Raw genomic sequence first — 13685 nt, 5'->3', positions numbered from 1 at the left:
GATTGCAGACAATCTCTCGATAAGAAATAAAGGCTAGAGTGGAATGGTCGGATAAAGTGACAAAGTCACGGGATAATGAAGACTGACTCGGGAAATGAAGGTGAGGGCTAGGGTAGGCTATAAGATAGACCACGGGCAAAAGACATCCTCATGGTCATCTACACCTTCACGAGATCACAGTGCAGAGCGAGAAAAAGAGCAGCAGCAGTCAACAGCGATGGCTTTCGTACACAGATTCGACCGCGTTCGCCGATTTTAGAGACCAGCAGAGGCAGGAGAGCCGGTAAGTATCACCAAACCTCCTCGTACTTTGACGCATTCAATTTTGTCATTAATGCATGCTAGTTAGCAATAAATGCGCTTAGGAATAGGGCACCAAAAAAGTGCAAAAACGTGCAACCGTGTCTGCGTCGGTGCCAGGCGCGTCTGTGTCGGTGCCAGGCGCGTCTGCGTCTGGAACCGCGTTTGTGTCTAATGCGGGCGCGTCTGCCTCCTGAAGAGGCGTTTGCGATGCAAAGTCGCGTTTGTGACAAATGTAGGCACGTTTATGTAAAACAGGCGCGTCTGTGTTGTTCAGGCGCGCTTGTGTAGTCTATAGGCACGTTTGTGAGTTCGAAACGCGTTTGTGTTTGGAAATGCAAGGTTTTGGTCTTCTAGGTCAAATCGGCAGTTCTGTGATGAACATACGCTGTCGATTGGATAAGCTGCTGAGAGGATACACTCAAGCAGGTCCTCTAGGAAGACTAGGATAGATCAAGGCACTTTGTGATGAACATGGAGCACCAAGATAGAGTACTTTGTGATGAACAGGGAGTACCCCAAAGTATGAGCAACACTTTGTGATGAACAGGGAGTGCAAAATGTGAGTAACACTTTGTGATGAACAGGGAATGTCACACACGTAGTACTTTGTGATGAACAGGGAGCACTACTAGGATAGATAGCAACACTTTGTGATGAACAGTGAGTGTCACTAGAATAGATAACCATATGCATTTAGATAGCGAGTAGCATTTTGTGATGAACAGGGAATGCCACCATGACTGACATGATTGATTTGTTTGACTGCAGGAGTATTTGCCTATGCTAGAGTCACGGGAGAGATTCCCGTCCACACAGAGGTTGCGACCAGAGTTGTCTTTTCAGGATAGAGCTGCCATTGAGGAGATGGGTTTGAGACACGTATTGTATGTGCCTGAGTTTCGGGCAAACATGGGTTTGCTGACTGCGCTGGCCGAGAGATGGCATTCAGAGACATGCACATTTCATTTGCCGATGGGTGAGATGACAGTCACCCTTGAGGATGTCTACCGGATTCTGCGGATACCGATCGATGGAGAGCTGATTCCATACGATCGCGACGGAGACAGAGAGGCTTTGAGACGGGTGTTTCAGGATCTCGGACTAGAGATGAGAGCAGGACATGTGGCATGGGATACCATGACTGCGACAGGGTTAGCTTTGCCAGCTGTGATTGGAGGAGCTATCAGTGGGTTCTTGTGTCCGGATAGGGCGACACGGGGATTGGCAGTGGGTTGGGGCGGAGCACTGGAAACACTGGTGACACATCACACCAGATATGCTTGGGGACCATGTGTGTTGGCCCACTTATATTATGAGCTTCACCAGTTTGTCTACCATGAATCAGTGGGACTGGGTTGTGGAGTGACACTATTGCAGGTTTGGGCATACGAGCATCTGCCTATCACGCGGCCGATACATTTCAGAGGCAAGGGTCATGGACGGAGTTTTGTTCATCTGTACGACATGATCACGTCACAGCCTCGGATTGGCAGGTTAGAGTATTGGCGGCGAGTGATAGATGACATTGATGTCGTCATCTGGAGGCCGTATCTGGGATGTGAGGAGTGGGAGGATGACGCAGTGGAGCTGCCTTACACCTTCAGGAGCAGATATTTGATTGGGCGGACGCCCTATATATTGGAGAGACAGCTGGTGGACAGGGTTGGCCGACAGTTTGGCCGGATCCAGCGGATGCCACGAGGCTCGGGTATGTATGCCCGTACAGTTAGGGATCAGGCGCAGTTCGGGCCTTTATTATCATATGATCAGGCAGTCACACAGCTGGCAGAGATGATACCCCTTCCTTGGGACATGTGGCCTGAGATTGAGGACGCCGGGATGGATGCAGAGTACACAGCGTATTGGGTCGAGCATCCATTCCCCCGACTGACAGATCCAGGAGAGCTACTGGATGGAGATGGAGGAGGAGATGATGATGATGATGGTGGGGGTGATGGGGGTAGAGGTCGACGACGGCGGAGGGGAGTAGTTGGGGAGAGGAGGGTGGCACCTCGGAGAGAGGGTGGACAGGAGGGACAGGCCCAGGTAGTGAGGGGTCGCGGTGGAGTGCCCCTGCAGATACCAGCAGCACAGGGTCCTAGAGCACAGGGACAGAGACAGGGACAGGTGCAGGGACAGGTGCCAGTACAGGCACCGGGACAGAGACAGGTACAGGGACCTAGGCATGTACCGAGACAGGTACCCGTTCAGGCACCAGTACAGGTACAGGGAGAGGTACAGGGGCAGGCACCCGCAGAGGGAGAGCCACGGGCAGAGGCAGAGGCAGAGGGGGTTGACCCAGTGGAGGCTGAGCTGCTGGATCTAAGGGAGATCTATCAGGGCCAGGCAGATGAGATTCAAGATCTGGAGAGGGAGAGGGATCGGCTCAGGACCAAGCTCAGGGATACTGAGCGAGAGCGGGATCAGGCGATTCAGCGCTACACTGAGGCTGAGACAGCGCTGAGGGTAGGGAGGCAGGCGGCGGAGGACACAGGAGTAGGCTACGCATATGTCCTGCGAGCCGGAAAGGAGATTGCCTACTGGAGGGACCTGTATTATGGTGTCGTGCCAGCAGATCAGCGGGCGAGGAGCTTCCATAGACCATCACGGACAGCGACAGCTACGGGAGGGAGCCGGAGGAGACAGGCATCGAGTGGTGGGGTCATGGGTCCTCCACCACCACCAGACAGGCAGGGTGATCCTGGAGCGGGTCCTTCTAGGGCTCAGATTCCGTCGAGGCCAGCGGCTCCGAGGGAGGGAGTTCATCATAGCCATAGAGGGCTCCCTTGTATCAGTAGTTGTACCATTTTTTTGTATTGTAGACACCTGCGGGTGATTGTAGCTATATGATTTTTTGACATCATTGTATCATGACATTTTTTATTATATATATGAGAGATGATTCATTTTTGCGGCAGCTATATGCATGTGTACCTATGTGATGAGATGTTCTTATGTGATGCTTATGATATGGATGCAAATATTTACATGATGCAATGCAATATTTTTGTTCTTTTATGATTCTATATGCTATGCTAATGCAAATGTGAATGTATGTAATGCAGATGAATATGATAATGCAAATGTAAATTGTGTTAACAGGTGTTGTGTGCAGGATGTGATGCAATTGTGATATCTATATGTATGTATGAAATGCTTATATGTGGTAATGCAGGTGCAACTACATGAAATGCAAATGTTTTTGGTGTGTCATTATACTCAGTCATGTGATAGTGGGCTACGAGGACTTGAGAAGGACGACGGAAGTCAATCAAGAAAGGGGGGATGAAAGACAGAAGATATGAAAGTGAAAGAGCTTCTTGTGCGTTATCATCATTGAGCTTTATTATGGCAAGTAGGTTATGACAATTGAGGCATATGTTCGACCCAGAAAGTCATTGTACCTATTTGCATGGAGATAAGACAGTCACAAACAAGGAATGCCCCAGTTCATACTAGACTCACAGTGTCCTCATATCCTTGGACAAGTCATAGCATTACTAAGAGACAATCCACAGACAACAAATACCAATAGGTGACGATACCCCATCCTCGCCTTTCTAGTCAAAGACATCCTGGAGATAGAATCTCTAGTCAAAGACATCCCGGAAAAGCTAAAAGACATGTCACCAAAAAAGATGAAATCAAAAGAAAACCAAGACTCAACACCAACATCCACTGTAGTCCTCAAGTTTAGTGTCTCTTGTCACTTGTATAAGTCTTATTTTATTGTGGTCATAATGTTCACTTTCACAGAAAGGATAGATAGCACTGAACCATATGTTGTCTGAGTCTGTTGAAAGATTTGATTTGTTGAAGCCCATTGTTGTTGTTGTGTCTCATCTGAAACTGACTGAATCCATGAAGCTGATACTTTATTGTGGAGAAGATGAAACTTTATTGCGGATCTGTGATGCAAATGTTGCTTTATTGCGGATTGTGCGCGAATAGACTGGAGAAAGCTGGAAGAAACTGTACTCCTCGAAACATGTGATGTTCTCAGTTCCACACCCATCACTAGACGTAGGATTTGCCTTAGCCACAGATAGGGTCTGATTTATTATGGATGGAAAGGGAGGTTTAGGAATGTTTATTATGAATGGCTAACCAATCTTGGGTAGATCAATAACAAGCCATGATGGGAATGGGTAAGTTTATTATGAACGAATTGGTCGTGAGTGTGTGCAAAGTGAAAGGATGAAAGAGAATCCTGAAGGAGGGAGGAGCAATGTCTCTACGCATGGCGCTGGGAACCCAGTTTTCACCATGGTACTTGCCCAGGGCGCCACCGAAGTGGTTTTCACCGTTGGACGAAATTATTTCTCTTTACTTTTTTCAATTTTTCAATGTTTTTTGTGTCACAAGGCGCCTGTTTGCTAGGTTTTCACCAAGTAACGATTTTTTTGTTTTATAATTTTTTTTTTGTATTTTTGAATTAGGATATTCCGAAGAGCTATGTGTAGAACCTGTGAAGGTGCATGCTGTTGATAGGATCCTCCAAAGGTTCACCTTCTGTAGTAGAGAGTTGATATGCCCCAGAGCCATATACTGCTGTGATGATGTAAGGACCAAGCCAGTTTGGTTCAAACTTGCCCTTCTTCTCTCTGTCTTGCTGATTCTTGGGGTTTTCTCTGAGAACCAAGTCACCTACCTCAAATGTGCGAGGCTTGACCTTGTGATTGTAGCTGCGACTCATTCGTTGTTGGTAAGCCTTGAGATGATTAAAAGCAATTTGTCTCCGTTCATCCAACAGTTCTAGTTCTTGTAAGCGAGAGACCCTGTAGTCCTCATCAGTGATGATGTTTTGCAAAGAGACCCGTAAAGAAGGTAACTCGACCTCAATAGGCAAGATGGCTTCAGCGCCGTAGACAAGTGAGTAGGGTGTAGCCCCTGTAGGTGTGCGGACACTTGTGCGGTAGGCCCAAAGTGCAGGATTGAGTTGGATATGCCAGTTACGGCCAGCGTCGTCGACTGTCTTTTTGAGGATTTTAAGGATTGTTTTATTAGACGCCTCAGCTTGGCCATTACCTTCGGGGTAATATGGTGTGGAGAAACGATGGGAAATATGGAAGCGGTCACAGAGTTCACGAACATCCTGATTTTTGAAGGGACGCCCATTATCCGTAATAATGGACTTAGGAATACCATATCGGCAAATGATATAGTTAAGGATGAAAGTAGCAATTTGTTTTCCAGTGACTTGTGTGAGAGGCACAACCTCAATCCACTTTGTGAAGTACTCTGTGGCAGTGATAATGAATTTATGACCATTGGAAGAAGGAGGGTGAATCTTGCCTATGAGATCGAGTCCCCACTGACAAAAGGGCCAAGGAGACGCAAGTGGTTGTAGTTCTTGTGCTAGTGCATGTATGAGGTCTCCATGAATTTGACATTGCTTACATTTCTTGACAAACTGATATGAGTCTTTCTCCATATTGGGCCAGTAATATCCAGTCCTAATGAGTTTCTTGGCCAAGGTAGGACCACTAGCATGTGGACCACATATCCCTTCATGCACTTCACGTAACGCAATCTGAGCTTCGTCGCTTTCTAGACATCTAAGAAGAGTGCCATCTAGACCTCGTCGGTATAGGATATCAGCTAGAATGACATATCGAGAGGATTGGCGAATGAAAGTGCGGCGTTGGTTGTTTGATAGATCAGGAGGTAAGATATTGTCGCGAAGGTATGTGAAGATGGAGCCATATAACTGGGATTCAGGACCAACAATGCATATCATCTCAGTAGGCATTATCTCATATGAAGGAACCAACAGGTTGTCTACCAAGAACTCATAGCAGGTCTCATTTTGAGGTAAATCAATTAGTGAAGCAATTGTAGCCATGGCATCTGCGGCGCGATTCTGCTCTCTTGGTATCTGCTCAAAGTCTATCTTTGTAAAGTACTGTTTCAGATCATCCACCATTTGTTTGTAAGGCAGTAATTTTTCATCTTTTGTTTGGTAATCATCAGTTGCTTGACGGATAACAAGTTGGGAGTCTCCAAAAACACGAAGTTCTTGGATCTTCCACTGAACTGCAATTCGTAATCCTGTTGTTAATGCCTCATATTCCGCTATATTGTTAGTGCAAGGAAATGATAAGCGGTATGATTTTGGTATAGAATCGCCTTGAGGAGTTATAAAGAGAATACCAGCTCCTGCCCCATGCTGTGTGTATGAGCCATCGAAGTACAGTTGCCATGGCTTTGCACGTGACACTGTTAAAATGGATTCATCTGAAAATTCTGAATTTAAAGGAACATCATCTATCATGGGAGCATCTGCTAATTGATCTGCGATGGCTTGTCCTTTTATTGCTTTTCTGTCCACATACTCGATGTCGAATTCACTCAAGATCATTACCCATTTGGCCAGCTGCCTAGTAAGTGTAGCTTTGTTGAGAAGGTACTTTAATGGATCAATTCTTGCAATCAACTTAGTCTTGTGAGTGAGCATATAATGTCGTAATTTTTGTGAAGCAAAGACCACAGCAAGACATGCACGCTCGATTGGTGTGTAGTTTAGCTCATATCCCACCAATGTGCGACTGATATAGTATATTGCTTTTTCCTTGCCGTCAGCTATTTGTTGCGCTAGGAGTGCCCCCAGTGCTGTTGGAGTAGCTGAAATGTATAATAACAGTGGTTGATCTGGAACTGGTGGCATCAGAACTGGCGGATTTAGAAGATAATCTTTGAGCGTCTGGAAAGCCTGTTGACAGTTATCATCCCATTTGAATTTGATGTTTTTATGTAGCAGGTGCTGAAAAGGATTGCACTTATCCGCCAGTTGTGCTATGAATCTTCGGATGGACTGGAGTCTGCCTTGTAAGGATCAAAGTTGACTGATATTTCTTGGTGGTTGCATTTCCAAGATAGCTTTGACTTTTGCTGGATCCGCTTCAATTCCTCTCTTGGATACAATGAATCCCAGGAGTTTCCCAGAGGTTACTCCAAAGACACATTTCTTGAGGTTTAATCTTACCTTGTACTTTTCCAATCGATCAAAGGCAACTGAAAGTATGTCCAAATGTGTATTTCTGTCTATTGATTTGACCAAGAGATCGTCAACATAATCTTCCACCGTTACATGCATGAGATCATGAAAAATAGTAGTCATAGCTCTTTGATATGTAGCACCTGCATTTTTCAGCCCAAAGGGCATGACATTCCAACAGAAAGTTCCCCACGGACAAGTGAATGATGTTTTATGTTGATCCTTGGGTGCAATTCTTATCTGATTATAGCCAGAGAATCCATCCATTAATGATAGCATTTCATGACCTGCTGTGAGATCAACAATCAAGTCAATGTTTGGTAATGGGAAGTCATCCTTTGGACAAGCTTTGTTGATGTCTCTGAAATCTGTGCAAATTCTAATGCTGCGATCTGGTTTACTGACAGGTACCAAATTGGAGATCCATTCAGGGTAATCAATTGGGCGTATGAATCCGACATCGAGTAATTTCTCAAGCTCTGCTTTGACTAGTAATGCCACTTGTGGATGTATTTTCCTTAATTTCTGTTTCACTGGCTTTGCCCCCGGTTTGACTGTCAAATGATGCATTACCAAATTCGGATCCAGTCCAGGCATATCAGCGTATGACCATGCAAAGTTGATTTGTCGTTCTTTGAAGAAGCTTATGAATTTTGACCTTTCAGACCCTGTCAGTGATTGAGCTAGGAATATGTTGTGTGGAACCTCTTCTGTACCGATGTTTGTTTTGATAGTCTCCTCTACCAACATGGATGACTTTTCCTCATAAGATGCTGGGAGAATGTCGAGCCTTCCATCTTCGGGTGCCTCAGAGAGGTTTTCGCCCTCAGATACGTCCTTTCTTTTTACTTTTTTGGGGTCAGATAGCGCCACAGTGTGGTTTTCGCCATAAGACCCTTGATTTGTTCTTATTTTCACATTTTTGCGACTGGAAGGTCCGACACCCTCACCAAAATATGCCATGTTGTTGAGTTCTATGGTGTATCCTGCTTTGTGGTCCCCAGGGGGAAGATCATCTCGTATGCCAAGATAGTCAATAATAGCTTCGTCATTCTGAAATGTGTCAAATTGTGCTGGTCCTTCATAATCCCAGTCAATGAGTTGGTGGTGAACAAGGGGAAGGCCTTTAATGTTTTCAGAGTTTGCAGGGCTAAGAGTGAAGATATGGTTATATTCGGGTATATCGAGGCAATCGTCGAGGTCATCGATGGCACTCTCCTCGTCAGTTTCGATCGCAAGCAAATCCAAATTGTCGTTACTAGTAGCGCATTCCGGAACAGGTGTTCTCATCCTATGTGATTTCAACCTAGAACCTTGAGACAAGGACTGTGCGGAATCCTTATGGGTTGTTTCTTGACCAACTCTGAACTTTTTATAAAATTCCTCTTCTTTTGTGAGTTCATCTGGCTCTCTGAATGTCTCGGTGAGCTCGTAGTCACTGGAGGATTTGTCTGAACCCCATTCCCATTCGTTGGAATCTATGGAATAGCAATCTTCTTGTTGAACTTTGGCAACTTTGATTTGTGATGCCTCTTCTATCCTTTTTGTGTGGATCTTGGAAGTCAGAAAACCAAGTCCCTTTGAGCGTTCTCTTCTTACAGTCAATTCAGGTTGTAGGGGTTCCATGACGCCTTTTTGCGTAACCCAAGAGGGCTTTTTCCATCATACCCGAATTTTTGTAGAATCTTGAAGCCTTTGCCATATTTCTCACAAGGTATATCGATCTAATCATGTGTGTCATCTTCAATGTCTTTATAGAGCATTTTGTATAAATCTTCCTCTTCCAGTTCGCCCCATCTTTGAAAGGGAGTAGGATCCCATTTGAGCGTCATGATGAATGTTTGCTTGTTAGGATGTGGCCTTCCAAATTCTTTTGGAGAGCTCATGACTTGTCGTAAATACATGGTCTGATTTAAAGTGTATTCTCCCATGCCTTTGTCTTGAAATTTGCCTTTAAGTTCACCTTGTTTTGATGTCGAAGGTTTTAATGACTCAGGGTCAATGTATGCCGAAGAAGGAACAGCTTCACGATTACTGGGAATGATGGTCTCCGTATGTGATCTCAGGTTATTGCAATATATGAACGGATTAGGATCACCGTTAACTGTTACCTCGACTCCATTATGAGGAAACTTAATGCATTGGTGATATGTCAATGGGACTGCCCTCATCTCATGAATCCAAGGACGTCCTAGCAATATATTATAAGTGAGATCTAAATCCAGGACCTGACAAACCACATCCTTTGTAACTGGCCCAATTCTTAGAGGTAAGGTGACTGTGCCCTTGGATGAGCGTTCTTCATCATCATATGCCTTGATGGTAATTTGATTCTTTGAATTTACAGCTTTATCGGAATATCCCAATTGTTTAATGGTGCTCAATGTACAAATGTTTAGACCAGCTCCTCCATCTATCAGGACTCGCTTTATTCGATGTTTGTGTATGAGGGCCTCAATATGTAATGGTGCATTATGTGGCTGACTTATGGAGGCATCATCAGCTTCTGTAAATGTAAGGGAATGTGGAATGGATAGGTATCCCACCATGGCTTGAAACTGGTCCACGTTCAGATCAGTAGGAATGGCGGTGTCTCTCAAGATTTTGTCAAGAATAGCTTTATGAGCGGGGGATATGTGTAAGAGCTCAAGGATGGAGATGAGCGCGGGTGTCCTCCCTAACTGTTCTACAAGGTCATACTCAGGTTTAGTAGATGAAGAAGAGGTGTTTTTAGTGGAGGCACCTGGCAAAGTAATTTTACCTCGACGAGTTGTAACATGACATTCAGAGGCAGGCTCGGAAGAAGATCCAACACCTCTTAGGACAATCTTGGGTCTTTGAGGAGGATTCTCAGGATTTTTGTTCTTGATGGTAATAGTAGAGATATGATTGTCCATTGAGATGTGATTGATAGTTGAGTCATAGTTGTAAGGTGCTCTAGTATAGTTGGCCTGATCATCTGTGACTTGGGCTTTTCCTTTGTCATGCTTTGGGAATGGTTCCTTAAACATCTCATGTTCTTGATTAGACGAATGTCCCTCAATCTCAATGTCACCTCTATCAATGAGATCTTGCACAATATTCTTCAGTCGATGGCAATTTCCTGTCTTATGACCCTTGCTCTTATGAAACTCACAATACTCATCATCATTCCACCAATTTGGTTTGACCTTTGGTTCATATGGAGGAAAATCTGGAACTGTGATCACTTTGTTTGCCACTAGCTTTTTGAAGACTGATTCAAGTGGTTCTCCTAATGGAGTGTACTTCCTTCGTGATCTAGAAGTTGTTTGAGTATTCACTTGATTGTTTGTAGAACTTGATCCTGAAAAGATGAACTTGGGTCTCACTGTATTGGCATCAACAACGCCATCGTTGACTGTGTTCTTGTTTTTATTCCAAAATCTTGGCTTGTCTTTTCCTTTAAAGTCATCTTTGTTTTCCTTGAATAGCTTGATGACTCCTTGTTCAATTAGGACCTTTTCTGTTGCTAAGCCCTTTTCAATAACATCCTTGAAGGTGGACAAACAAGCTTTCCTTAGATCATAGCCAATATCCTTGTTAACGTTTTGAGTGAACATTTCTACCATTTGTTTTTGGGGAATTTCACAAGAGCATCTGTTGGCTAGATTTCTCCATCTTTGTAAAAATGACGCAAAAGATTCTCCCTCCTTTTGCTTAGTATTGCACAAAGTAGTGACTGAGATATCTGTTTCTATGTTGTAGGAGAAATGCTGAATAAATGCCTCTGCTAAGTCACCCCATGACTTAATACCAGGAGGTAATTGAGAGAACCATTCCATAGCTTGATCGCCTAAGCTTTGCGGGAATAACCTCATCAAATATGTTTCTTCTGCCGCTACCTCTATGCAAGCTGTGAAAAATTGTCGTATGTGTGCCTTGGGGTCTCCTTTTCCTCTATACTTGTCAAATTTTGGCGTCACAAAGTGTGCCGGAAATGGAGGCATTGGAATGCTCTTATCAAATGGATAAGGACATATGTCTCTCATAGTGTATGTTGGTTTTGGTGTACTCATGTCCTCCATTTTCTTTTGTAAATCTCTAATTTGTTGCTCCAAATTATTCTTAGGTGGCGATCGATTTCTTGTAGCATACCCCATGTTTGAGACACCAATTTGAGGAGGAGCTTGTTGCATGTATGGATGATATTGATCATAGACATGTTCATATGGAGGAGGTCTATATTGATGCGGCATATAGGGAGCACTTGGTATAGCTTCATGTTGAGGAACCCCATATCTATTTTGTGCATATATACCATATTCTATAGGCACGTCGGGTTCTATTGTGTTGCCCCCAAATTTGACATGAGGTTTCCTTGTGTCCAAATTTTGAGCATGCCTTTGGGTGTCCACTTGTTTTGATTGATCCATAGCTTGAGCATGTGATTGAGCATATCTATCTGCATAAGGCTTCCATAATGGTCTTCGAAGGTAAGTATCATATGTTTGACCATGTGTATGTGAGACCTCTGGTTTTTGAAGCAAAGCTGATGGTGATTCAGGTACCATGTGTGGTCCTCTATTTCCTCCACTATTGGGTCTCCTTTGATCCATGTTGGAGTGAGTTTGTTGCGAGGGTCGGTTTTCCATAAGTTGAGACATGTCAAAGTCATGAGGTATTTTAGCTCCACTTTGTGCCATCATGTGTAAGAAGTATTGTCTATCCCTCTTCATTATCTCTTCAACCAATCTATTGAAATGAGGATTCATTATGGATTCTTCTATATCTGTTGATTGTATTGAAACGTTGTCCACATTGTCATTGTGTGTAGCCTTGTTGTTTGTAGTGTCTGCGTTTTCCACATTTGGAATGTGTCTATAAACATCCATGTCAGGCAATGTAGTGTGCTCAGGATTGAAAAATAAATCGTTATCATACTCATAAGAACTCATGTTTGCGGATTCTTAAGCCTCTTTAGCTTTTCTCCTAGATTTTTGAAGACAGGTTTCAACCATGAACTAGGTATTGACCAAGATGTGAGAGACTAGATGAAAAATGGAAAGAGTATGGAAGACCAAGAGTTGTATGGAGTGTAAATGAATCTGAAGTTTACTTGCAATGTCCAAATTGTAAGACCAAGTATGTAAGTAGTAGAGTAGGTGTGACTTCCAAAGAGAGGATAGTTTCTCTTGATGAGGTAAGTTGACCTTGACTCTAAGTAAAACCAAATGAGACCCAAAGGTAAGAAACCTTGATGAGGGACCACTTAGCAAAGTGTAGTCGTATGTAGTATGTTGACAAAGTATGATGAGGACAAGCAAGTGACCTTTTGACTCAAGTTTAGACAAGTATGAATGCAAAATGAGATGTGAAGCAATGATGGACTGTATGAGACCCAGCGACAGGTTGAATGCTAGATGAAACCTGAAGAAACAACCTAGGAAGCTCAAGTATTCCGAAACTAATTTCTCTTGTTTGTTGGACTCTGAAATTTTCTTGCAATTTTGAACACAGACGCGACTGTATACTTCACAGACGCAGTTTCCGGACACAGACGCTACTCTGTTTAACCCAGACGCGCTTCTGCGATTTTCTTGTTTATGTTTGCTGGACTGTAAAGATTTTGCAATTCTGGACACAATTGCGACTGTATACTTCACAGACGCGATTTCCAGACACAGACGTGTCTCTGTTCGACACAGACGCTTCTAGACACACAGACGCTATTATGCCCTTCACAGACGCGCCTAGATGACTCAGACGCGGTTAAAACAGACACAGACGCGTTTCTGTAAACTTCGTGCAATTTTTCCAATCTGTGAAGTTGTTTTGTTGTGACCAAATCCGACTGTTTGACTGTTTTTCGTGACAAGAGGACACAATGTTGATGAGGACTCAATGTTTAGACTCCAAAAGTGTGTTGTTTAATGTACAATGTTTTGCATACACTTGAAGACACAAAAGACACAATGTTTTGCTGTTTGGTCTTGAATGTTTTGAATGTTTAACATAAGTCAAGCACAATTCTTATGGCTGGCCAAGACAATAGTTGTTGATCCCACATAGGGTTTTACCCCCGAGGCTACGCTATTCAGAGCGGATACTTAGATGCTTGACCTCACTGGCTCCACCCTCGGCACTCACTTCTCGGGTCAGCCAAGCATCAGTCCCCATGAAAACTCCCCATGGCGAACTTTGTATCTCTACTAAGAACCGTATGTGTGTGGGCCGCTACCAGAGGTCCGACCTCCTGCCCCAACAACTAGAAGGATTTGGGCCTCTAAAACAAAATGGTGCTAGTAAGGGCATCCGCTCGTGTGGCCATACATGCGGCACTTTTAGCTCTGTAAATACAGAAGGCTCCCAGCCGGTAGGGGTTACGCCCTACAAATGATCAAATAAATTTGATCAAACGGGTTTA

This window comes from Cryptomeria japonica, chromosome 8 (assembly GCF_030272615.1).
Source record: "Cryptomeria japonica chromosome 8, Sugi_1.0, whole genome shotgun sequence".
Lineage (NCBI taxonomy): Eukaryota > Viridiplantae > Streptophyta > Pinopsida > Cupressales > Cupressaceae > Cryptomeria > Cryptomeria japonica.
This window is presented reverse-complemented; position numbering follows the sequence as displayed.